Here is a 12,227-nt window from a genome sequence, read left to right as displayed (position 1 = left end):
GGGCGCCCCGCAACTACATTTGCACAGTTTATTCGTGAATTTTTTTTATTTGCATCATGAAGTGTTCCGGAACGTCAGGCTCATGCGCGAGTATGAGACACATGCACCGACATCCTACATTTCTATGGAACGAATAAAACAGGTAGGAATGACGCCAAGTAAAAGGGATCTCTTCAAAACTACACACAGCATGCCAAAACACAGAAAACAGCGCAAGTACATTCCTACCCAAACAACGGAGACTTACAGAGGAATTAATATGCGCAAATAAATTACTTGATTCATTTTTAATTATATTCACAAAATTAGCTTTTTGAATGCACCAGAAAAAGTTGTGCATTCAGACGAAAAACACAAAAAAGGGTCAGCATACATATGTTGCACCAGCCTGCTAAGAACAGTATAGCTAACTTTAAAGTGCAATTTCTTTTTTCGTCGTGCTTCTCTTCACTGATTAACACCTTTAACGTAAAAGTGCAGCCTTGTTAGGACATAAAAACGCACAACTGTAGATGTGAAATTATCAGCATGTAATTTTCAGCCTATATAGCCAAATTTAAAGCTTTCACTAGAATCATGACATCAACTATGCTGTTGCTGCAAAGCTCCTTTTTGCTGAAGAAGGTTGTAAATATATTCCCTCAAGTTTCTTTAGTGCTTCGAAAAGCAACTTGGAGGGATACAGCAATCCTCCCCTGTCACAAATTTCGTGAATTTTGAGACTGCTACTGACACTAGAGTTCTGCAAAAGAAGAGAGCTGCAGTCCTCACATTTCTTGCGAATAAAAAATTTCTGCGCGACATACCCTGCCATATATAATGGATGAGGCGGTCATCGCTCCTTTCCTCCGCATAAGCCCGGTGCTCTGCCGGAGTATTGTTTAGCCTTTGCTCTACCAGCGTCAGATTTCCAGCTTAAACAAACTCGTCAATTGTTACGCAACGTCCCCTTCCTTGTCAGAATTATCAGGTGAGTGAAATAGCGATACCAAATATTTACTGACTTCTGTGTTCCCTGTCTGCATTGCCTTCGCCAATATATAAAAAGGCAATTCACAACAATCAAAAATTGAGACGGCATTGGGTGATCGTTGGATCCGCACGACTACCTCATAAGAAGTTCTCCAACTTTTATTGGCTTAGTCTAAATGTCAATAGGTATTTAAAACCCTCTCCTTCCAAGTATTCTAACAGAGCCAAAGTGCTGCTCAATGTCACACGGAGCCTATCTGCCGTCGACTTGCTCAAGCCGCAAAGTCCTTTTGCAATGGAAAGCCTATTTAGCTCCAGCGAACAAGGACATAAGGGAGACGACACCACAATGCGCTAACTTCAACAACTTGATTTTCAGGAAACACCCACCTATTTAACCCATGCAGAGTTAAATAGGCGGGTGTTTACTGAAAATCAAGTTGAAGTTAGCGCATTGTGGTGTCGTCTCCCTTCTGTCTTAGTCCGCTGGCGTTAAATAAGCTTTCTAAGTCAGTCTACCAACACGCCCAACAAATGGCAATCCTTTTGCATCTGACTCCCAACGAGACAGAAACTCGAGGAATTACTTCAGAGCCCTTCAGAGCAAGCACATGGCAAGCATGCTGCAACTGACCGCAACACACGGAGAACGCGTCCGTACAGCCTGTGCGACTGCAGCGCCGCCGCATACATCCGGGACCTGTCTACGCTCCCGGCTTCAAAGCGGTGCGTGGCGCGCTCCGCCGTCTGAACGCACTGCCCCTATCTAGTACACTGTAACCCGGGGCCCACGGCCCCCCGGCCTCCCTGGTTGCTACGCCACTGCCAGCAAGTGAGGACCGACGCTGCAAAAAGACGTCAGCAACGTGATGTGCTTAAGTGTCGCCCAAGTGTAACGTACGGGTTTTTCGTTAAATTAGCCAGCCATTCATGAAAGGCGGCAACTACCAGGCTCACGGTGCAGTCCGGACAACTCGGACGATGCCCTGGCCGCTTTCTCTTTTAAAGTGGAGTTGCGGTCTTACGCTACGCACGTTTTCGGCACCGCATCGACGTCGAGCTACCAGTAAAGTTTCAGTGCCGTACACGGCACGAGTGCTTGCAGCAGCTTGCGTCTGAGCGCTCTTTTTTTTTTTTTCGGGGGACTTCCCGGCGCGCGGCCCACGCGCGCTACCCTTCCAAAATGTTTCGCGTCTAATCCGCTAGGGCAGGGCGCATGCGCCGTCGCGCCATGAAAGAGGCGGAATGACGTCAGTAGGGCGAGCTGTCCGATTGGCTGCCCAGGGCACGTCATCGATAATTTTTCCACCTGTATGTTGAACAAATGATGTTCGTAGAGAACACACAAGAACGATTTCTTACTACACTTAAGCACTTCCGGCACACAGCAAGCGTCGTCTGCTTGTGTTACAACGCGCTCCATTTTGACGAGAGCTCCGCGGTCAGAGTCGGTCTCAGTCTTTTCGCGAGCACCATGATTCGACTTTGTTGCGTTGTGGGCCGCAAACGTAGCGACTGGCAATATGTCAAGCTGCGACATCGTGTCCCTCTGCAAGGCAGCAGACGAGCGGACTGACTGCAGCTCATCGGACTGCCGCTAACCGATTGGCGCCAGGATTTGTGCGTTTGCGGCCGTCACTGTACACCGGAGAATTACTATCGCAATAGCGTTTCGCGAGTCCGGTGTTCGGGTAAATGCAAGCGCAAGGGTACAGGGCCTGGCCGCTTGAACGTGCCGTTTAACGGGATGAGCAGAAGCGCAAATGTGAATGGTCTGCACGGTGCCGCCACCTAGTGGCGCATAGCTCAATCATGCACAGTAGCAGCAACGATATGTATTCTTTGCTGCTGGTGTAAATTTTTCGCAGGAGTGTAATCATCAACGCGTTGTTTTTGTAAATGTTCGAAATGTTTTACATGGTTAGAGCAATATTAGCGCTTTGTTTGGCTGGTTAAGCTCTGCGCCGTTAAGCTCTGGCTGGACCGTGCAGACCGATCAGGCCGCTCACGTGCGTCTACGCTAAAGTTCCTTCATCAGCTTGAGTTTATGCATCCAGCCATCTGTCGAAACGCCCAGCTCGCCTGTGATTACCGGAATACCAGACACGTTCGGCGCTGCGACAGAATGCTCGCAATGCACACTGCTTTGATGGCTATCGCTTGGGGTCGACTGCCAAGCAGCTAGCGGAGAGTTCGGAGAGGCTTCGCGCGCTCGCGCCTAGAGTACCGGAAATGTACGACACGACGTGCCATCATGACGCAGAGCCAGTGAAGGCGGACCTTAGCCCCGACCACTCGGCGAACGAGTTGAGGAGAAAATGCATGACTATGGAGGAGGGTAACTTGTAATCGTCCGTAGCTCTCTTAATATGAGACGCTTCACACAAATTGTGCGGCGAATGATTAACTTTAGCTGTACCCTACGCGTCTACAAAATTTGTCCGAGCCGTTTCAGTGGCCCTTTAAAACTTTGCATTAGGGAGTAGCGTAATCGTCGCTGAACTTTTTTCGCTACCGTGACACAACATCATCGTCTTTAATACGTCAGCGTTGGACACAATGCAGGCAGCAGTAAAAAAGAAAATTACCACCAGTTTTACTCAGCCTTGCTTGAATTTGGTGTCTTCATTGAGAAGTTGTGTCTGGATTTACTTTCCCAAGGCGTACGTTTGGATGTAGAAATTTATAGATAGATGTCCAAGTAGAAGCTGAACTATGCCGAAAATGGACAGCAGTTTGGGATAACCGCAGTCGTTATATATATATATATATATATATATATATTTCCCAAGGCACTATTGCCCAAGGATAAAGACGACCTGCACGATCTGCAGTGTAGTCGAGTACCTTTTCCACCAAAGGTACGGGCGCATCGACGGTCCCAGGGCTGTCGTGAAGTATACACGATAACGTGCACAGCCTGGTTGATGAGTGTCATCCGCAGTTCTTGGCTGTCGCTGCCAAAGTTCAGCCACACCCAGCCACTTAGCACCACGATGAAGTGGTGGATTACTTGCAGCGCCGAGTATTGCGAGCATTTCTTACGAGCTCCGAAGAACGCCCCGAGAATGTTTGCGATGCGAACATGCAAGTACCACCAGCTGCAGTCACTGTCCGTGGAGACGGACAGTGACTGCAGCTGCAGGAAGCGAGGATGTGCAGCTGCCACGCATAATCTTTGCTGACGTTCATTCAAAAAGGCCGAGTTGCGGTCTTCTCACGGTCACTTCACACGTATCCGGTAGGTGTCCTGGCGACTGAGGAGCCGCTTCATGCAGGGAAAGTGCGCTGTGTGCACTTACTCAGTGTCGTTCTTTATACTGCAGGTTACTTTAATATAAAAGTGTCGTGGACGGCGTGGCCAGGCCCTGACACGTGCGTGATTTCCCTTTATGTTTTTGTACTGATGCGCGACTTTCATTCCTTGGAATCTTCCATCTTTCCTCTTGGAATATCCGGCCCTGATGCCTGCGAGTCGAAGATTTTGGTTTTTCACTTGCGAACACTATATGGAGGAGCGATTTACGTGAAACAATGTATTGGGGCAGGGTGCCGAGGGCAAAAGACGTGCGCAAAGGTAAGTCCTTGAAGGAATCCTTCTATTGTACCATCATCAATGTGTCAGGTGGGAAACAGAAGCAGAAGCCCAGGTAACTTGTTCACTGCTTTAGTTCCATGCGTGTAAGCTTATACACGTGTTGTAATTATTCCTATGCACGCGCCATAATGCTGCTTCGCCGAGTATTACACGGGTATAGAGTAACCACAACTTGCTTCTCACTTTTGGCATAGCTAGACTGAGCGTTTTTCGTCTAGTAACTACCACTTACAGCGCACTTGGCCTTGCAGCTGTTACGTCACAAAGAAACCGTCGCGACTGTGTACCTCGTTCATTCGTGTGTGTGCTTGTATGCGTGCGCGCACGCGTCTGCGAAGGAATGTATGCGAATGTGCCGCGCAGTAAACTAGTTTGGTACCCTGCCAAACTAGTTAGGTGATGTTATGTGACGGCAGTGACTATTTCGTGCGACATAGGTTTCCCATGTAATTTTGTAATCTGAATATGTAACTGCCACTTTTCTCCGTTAGCATGGTACTTATGCCAAACCATGCCATCAAGAAACGTGCAAGCCGCCACGAGTATAGTATAGCAGTATGCGACTCGTTAGCCACTAAATAAACACGTTTGCTTAAGTATGGGTGTCACTTGCGTCGGCATCCCGGCATGAATATTCCTCGGGCGTGTTCAATGCAATGTGGGAGGCGACCGCGCGCTATATATGCAACGGCCCTCCGGTCACTTTACAGCCTGTTGAAACGCGCGTGCGAGTTTTTGCAGAACCTATCGGCACAGGGGTGCTACTACACGAGATCGGGCTGAGCAAGCACTCGTCGGGGCTTTCTTGGCTGGCAAAACAACGCTGCTTTGTCGTCATTTTTCGCGGGGACGTTCAGGCACACTGGAGCCGATTGCAGAAGGAGGAGGCACCTATCGCAGACGAATACACCTTTTTTTTTATTTCATGCTCTTTCCTTTGAGGTGAAAGAAGGAAGAATAAAAGATTGCCCATCGCGGTGGTCCGCACTGCGGCATTGCCTTGTGCGCACAAGTGTACTTGCCAGCACTGGCCGACCTGGCCGTCTGGACTCTATGATGGACCCTTTAACAAGTTTGTTGGGTCCCGAAAGTGTGTACTTTGCAATTGTATACGCTAATTATGTTAAATAAACTTTCAAACTCTACAAATGGGAAGTGTTCGGATGGCTTATCCACAAAGTTTTGTTTCACTGCGACCCTTCAGCTTTTTTAGCTTGATTGGCTTACATCTTCTATAGTGCCCCCCCTCCCCCCCTAGTATATTCAACTCAGCATGTTCAGGGAATAATCATTAGGCAGTGTGCGTAAGCTTTCATTTTAATGCGATAGCGTTAAGGGCCCCTTGTCGCAGAAAATCCGGTGTCGGCGGTGTTGTGCGTGAGCGAACATTTCCGTATATATTTAGGTATGTGTATATGCCACGCTTTCCTATATAACATGCGATATATGAGGGCTATGTTGCCACATCATTCTATCGCTAAAGTTGCTTATACCTTGTCTTAATTCTTGACAAAGTACTTGCAATTTTGAGAATGACAGCCCACAAACAAATGTCATGAAACAAAACACGGACAACGCATGTATCTTATATTAAATCTTCTCAGCCTTAAATATTGAAACTGCGAAACAATAACGGAAACCTGAAAATGATGCAATTTTTCTGGCGTGGCTGTGCACTACCTCCGGGATCGGCCCATGCAAGAAGCCGTGTTTCTATCAGAAAGCTCGCCTTCGTGCATAGCGTTCGGCGCCAGCGTTTCCCGGTAAACTTTACGATTACATAAGCTGCAGTTGTCGCGAAGCGTGAGAAGCATTCAGTGATCTTTAATGCTATCGCGTTCTACTCGTAAAGCTGAAGCTTAAGTGTCCTCCAGATTTTTAAGTCTGAACATATTGATCGAGCGTTATCCGCAAACAATAGCTTAATGTTTGAAATTCTTAGTGCGCGGGAGCGGAACATGCCTATACGTTCATGGTGTCGAGTAAAGCGGGAAATAAGGATTATGTTTTAAATTAGTTACACCGCGCACATAAGCGCCGTTTTCACGATTTCAGATCTAAAGGATAACAGTAGGTAGTATATATATTGGAGGCTAAGTTGTAATATTTAAAATTTTCTAAAATTTGTGAGGCCTGAGTACTCTAAGGCATGCCTGCAAACAAACGCATATTTCGGTGTGCAAATTATTATTTATAGACTGTAGTTCCGTTACCACAAATTAAATGACAATAAAGAGAATGAGAAGCAAGAAAGTTATACAAGCAAGCTTTCGAGAAAGTGGTATTATTCACTGATAATTTCTCAATACACATAAAATCTTACGCAGTTATGTGAAAATTCAACATGCTGGTCCAATACATAGGTGTATTCGTGAAAGAGGGCGCCTAAAGTCTTCGTAGGTAGAAGAAAGCGCAATTTGGAGAGACGAAGAGGGTGGAAGAGTGTGCTTCCTGCTACTCCATTACACCTACATGTATTGTATGGGCTCAGGTGATACGAGTGATGAAAAGTGCGCGAGAACAACTTAAAATATTTATAATTGTTTGCAGGACGGTTCAAAGCGGTTTCTTACAGTAGACGGGATGTGTATACGTTAGCGGCACCTTCCTAGCAGCACGGTGGTAATTGCCATCTTGCCTGACAGCGTAAATACTTAGCCTGAGCCTCGTCGCCCATGCCTACGCTGTTATGCGTGGCTCAATGGCTCCCCCGGTAGGTTTAGATCGAGACTGAAGCGCGAGGCGGAACTTGGCTAAAAGTGAAATGGTGACTCATGTCATAGCAGGGACGGGGCTCGGAGCAACGACGCAAAACGCTTATTGCATGGTGCGAATATAAGAAGGCGAAAAGAGTCCTCAGTAAAACGGTGCTTATAGAGTACTGTGCAGCTATGGAAGAGTTCCCTGGACGGAGAAGGGGTTCTTCGCCTTATAGGCTACACGACACGTTCCACCACCGTGCCAGGGACCGACCGCTGCCGCCAAGGCGCCGGCTGGCGAACACGAGTCGCACGTTCGGAGTTGCCGCGTGCTGCAGGATCGTCGGGAAAAAGCGCCAGTGAAGGCGACAACACCTCAGGTATTATTTGACGACTTGCAGACATCGGGGAGGCAACTTGTACTGGAGTGACCTCTGTTGGACGAGTGCATATATTAGACGAGAGATGTAAAACGGTTATGCAGACGCATTATTTCCACCGCAAGACGCATTCGCACTACTGCTGCTTTGCATGCGTTTCTCAGTATGGTGATGATGATGATGACTTGTGTTCCAATAACATTATCACTATCATGCGCCAGACACATTTCTATATATCAATACGATCTGAAACGTGTACATGAGCAGTGAAGGACGGTGGTGTCAGTGTTCTGCTGTGCTGCGATTAATCTGACGGTGTACAGATGATGCCCACGCCGCATCGCGTCGCACCAATGAAACGCGTCCCCCGCTCTTGACTGCGGCGTGGACAGCATAGGGCGTGGAAGATTGCGTCAATATTCAGGTACTGCGGTCGTCGACGCGAGTTCGTGTTATGTCAAAGTGGCAACTAGGCGACGTGGGCTCGGTCCATACTCCCGGCTGGGAGAAACGGTCGGCGCTGTGCGGTGACCTCTGGCCCCTGGGACTACTTGTTGCTTTATAAGAAGCTGTCTGGTGGCCTAACCAGCAGTAGAGCTGGGCGCGGTTCAAGTAAGCATGCCAGTGAGCGCGCGTCGAACGTGTATTTCGGGCCTTGGTGTTTGTTGACGAAGCCGTTTGCGATGAAGGGAGCCGGCTGGGGCTCCGTGAGCCCTGAGTTGTGTCTTGTGCGGCAAGGTGCTTCTCCCGGCGCTCATTGACGTCAGAGGACTGTGCGGAGCCGACCGGAGCCCTGAATGATGTGCTTTTAAACAAGACCCCGGATAAAGGGCCCCAATTTATGGCATCGCCACCCTTCCGCTGGACGCTATGTATAGCACCGATAGGCGCCGGCCGCTGTCCGGCCTTGGTTCCGCTGCTTCGATCGCCACTCTTCCGCGCTCGGCTGCGTTACACATGTGGCGCGGAACCGAAATGACTCCCACCCCTGCTCCTTCTGCAGTTCACACGTAACGATTGCGGTTTTACTCCGAAGCAGTGAAATAGAGGAACAAGCCGGTCTTAAAAATGGCCGACTTTCCGTACGTGAACTTACGTAGTATATCAATGCCCAGCGTTGTTCAGGTGCGCCTCGCTGATGTTGATGACCCGGACATGTAGAAGCGTGCTGACTGCTTAACTGCATTGAGCTTACTGCCGCTATTAAGCAGAAGTCGGTTTGAAAGTTTGAAAGTAAGTCGAAAGCACAAGTCGGCTTAGGGCGGCCAGAGTTAGCTGGGACAGTCCCGTTTCTGAGGTTTGTTGATGCTGTGTCCTATCTTCACCTAAAAGAAGCTTCGGTCCCCCGTTTTCACAAGAACTATCCAGTTAATGCAACGTTTTCGCTCCTTGTTTATTCATATCTCTTACTTGCATTTAAGGACATTTACATACTTTTTGCGTAAGGCTATTTATATCCATAACTATGTATTTGGTAACGAGAACAGCAACCCGAAGTCTATCACTATCATTGTTCAGCATGAAATAATGGTGCAATGACTTGTGGCGATAGGCTTCTTTGACCCCTCTTACTCAGTGTTTAAACATGTTCAACCACCTCTCAAAGCCTGTGAGAGGACTATCCGTTTGTTGGCTCGGAATTCATGCAGCATTCGTATGTGCGGCCGTATTTAACCATATATAATAAATAAAAACAGATCACGACAGCACATTTGCATTTATTACTCACGGTCTATTTGTAAAACATGTACAGTGATATGGCTATGTTTGCCTTACGTGCACTAAGCCAGATGACGGGTTTACGATGCAGCGATCTTCCGTAACCAACGCCATTGATCTGACGTCCATCATTAAGCACTTGATGGCGTCGGCGAGCAGTAGAAGCAGCCTTCTTAGACATCAAAGGTGCATATACGATAACGTTCTCCACGAAGTTATACTTGGCGCCCTTGAACAATCGTGGTCATTATATATATGCACAGGGTGGTCCCAGCTAACTTTAGCCAGAGTTTAAAGATATGCGAATGCCACGTAGCTGGACAGAACCAGGATAATGTTGTTTGCCGTCGCTTGGAGATACTCAAATTATTTTGTTATTTCAGACTAATTTGATAATTAGCCTTAATTAATTAACGAATTTCTCAAATATTATAATTAGATGAAAAGTGTCAATGAGAAAATTGTAGAGCAAAATGGAAAACTCCCGATACAGCTTTCTGTTGCTCGAAACGTGCTGCATAAAAGTGTTTTCCCAGCGTAAAGGAAGCCCACGAATACATGCAAAGTGCCTCAAGCAGCGCTGTACATGCGTTACGTAAAGCACCGCAAGCGTTTTGGACATTGTCACTAACTGTGGTGGCCAAAACACATTGCTATGCCTATCACGTTTAAGCGATTTTGCTCAAGTACTTTTATTCGTCGCATGCATGACACCAGGTCCACAGAAGCACTATCTGAAGCAATTGTGTAGTTGCTATATAAGGTATAACCTGAAAACCCTACCAAACAAGAGCCGTTCCTCCTTAGCGCACACCGAAAACCATGCAAACACTGATGCTTCGTAAATGCTTGGGTGTATAAGATTGTAATTGGGCCTATGCCACAGTTCAAGGAGCCCGTGCCGCTACGACGCGTGGGTACATGCCTCAAATACCACTTTCTGGTTTTATTCAAATTTGACAGAAACGCTGCTCTCTAGCGACACTTCTTCACTAACGCGCGGACAGCAGCTTTAAGGAGTCGTCAGATGCCACGAATAATTTATTGCGCCATGGCTTCCTGCCTTACAGATGCACCACCTTGGTTGATGTCGACACCTTTGTTGTGACACTTTCTATCTCGGCAATGTACAACACATGTATGTTGCCAACTTAGGCATCAAGCAACTTCTTGGGCATATATCGGGAGAATATGGGAACATCACGCACATCTACGCTAACGGCTCTGTCACTTTGTACGCCTCAGCTGCACCCGATCGATTGAAGGTATCGCCCGAGTCACAAAATGACATCAATAGCTAACGAACTTATCGTGATTCGAGAGGCTATTCGATTCAGTTCTAACTACCTACCTCAAGCACGGACTATAGTTAGTGATCCAAAGCGGGCCCTGCAAATGCTTGAATGAGTAATTGAGTGCTCACTCATTATTTTCTGGCTTTTGGAGTAGTGGAGCCACTCACCCTTGAGGGAGTAAGAGGTCACGGTATTTTCTACCAGTGAATACTTAGACACTGAAGACTGCACCTATAAACGTCCTTGCAGACGAATCTGCGAACCCGCCGTGGTTGCTCAGTGGCTAAGGTGTTAGGCTGCTGAGCACGAGGTCGCGGGACCGAATCCCGGCCACGACAGCCGCATTTCGATGGGTGCGAAATGTGAAAACACCCGTGTACTTAGATTTAAGTGCACGTTAAAGAACCCGGGGTGGTCGAAATTCCGGAGTCCCTCACTGCGGCGTGCCTCATAATCAGTAAGTGGTTTTGGCACGTAAAACCCCGTAATTTAATTTTTAATGAATCTGCGAGAAGCGTATTAAATAATGGGGCACGTATTCTCTTGCCATTATTCATACCCCTCTCGTCACTGCGACGATGCAGAATGTGGCAAGAAGGTGCCGTTCACTACCGGCCAATTACCATTGCCGCGTTCAGGTGTGACCCTTTCTAATAATAATAAAAAAAATATATGTTTGATAGAGTACCTTCGATAGAAGTAAAATGTCTAGTGTGCGACCATAACGTTGCACTTCTGAGTTCCAGGTCTAGCGGCAAAAATGCGGGAAATTTTAAGCTTTTCTCTCAATCCTTGCTACGAAAACTGTTGTGCACGGCTGCATATCTTCTTCGACGTGCTTACTTTCCCAACTGAGAAAGTAACGATATTCCCTAAACAACACACCACGTGCTACGTACTTGCTAAATAGGAAATGCTTTTCACCTGTGCCCTAATGGTAGTACGAATCCTGATGTGCTTTTTTTTGTAGAAACTCATCAGCAATGCGGTAAGAGAAGATGGGGACAACGGGTGGGCGCAGTTGTGCGTTCGTGATACGGTGGCTAGCTCGTAATATAAGAAAGAACTGCGTTCTGTTGAACGGTTAATTGACAGCTGCTGTGTCGTGTGCAAGCTTATAGTATTGGTGTCAGCTTGTGTCACAGCAGCCTTGATTTTCCAACACGTTGTGGTCTTCGATGTTGTCTGCAGCCGGCGATACTAAATGTGTGTGTGTGTGTGTTTGCTATTATACCACTAGCACAGATGCACGCGATTAATTAGTGCCCGACACGCGCCGTACGCACAGCATCGTCTGCTAGTAGAACTGTATGCGATGGCTCACCCGAGGAGTGTATAGTCAAACGCCTTTATAAGTATGAGTACTTTAGACCTCCAAAATCCGTCGTTATACAGGTCACTACGTTGTAAAGGTCGCAGTATAGCTGGAGCAGGTTCAACAAGAAGTTAATCTTTATTTAACACGAATTTAAGAGATATTGTGAAGTAAGTTGATTATTTTATTGTGCACACTTCGTCTGACAGAATGTACGACTGCAACCAACCTTATTGCACCGAGGTTCAC

The sequence above is a fragment of the Dermacentor variabilis genome, chromosome 1 (assembly GCF_050947875.1).
Source record: "Dermacentor variabilis isolate Ectoservices chromosome 1, ASM5094787v1, whole genome shotgun sequence".
Taxonomy (NCBI): domain Eukaryota; kingdom Metazoa; phylum Arthropoda; class Arachnida; order Ixodida; family Ixodidae; genus Dermacentor; species Dermacentor variabilis.
This window is presented reverse-complemented; position numbering follows the sequence as displayed.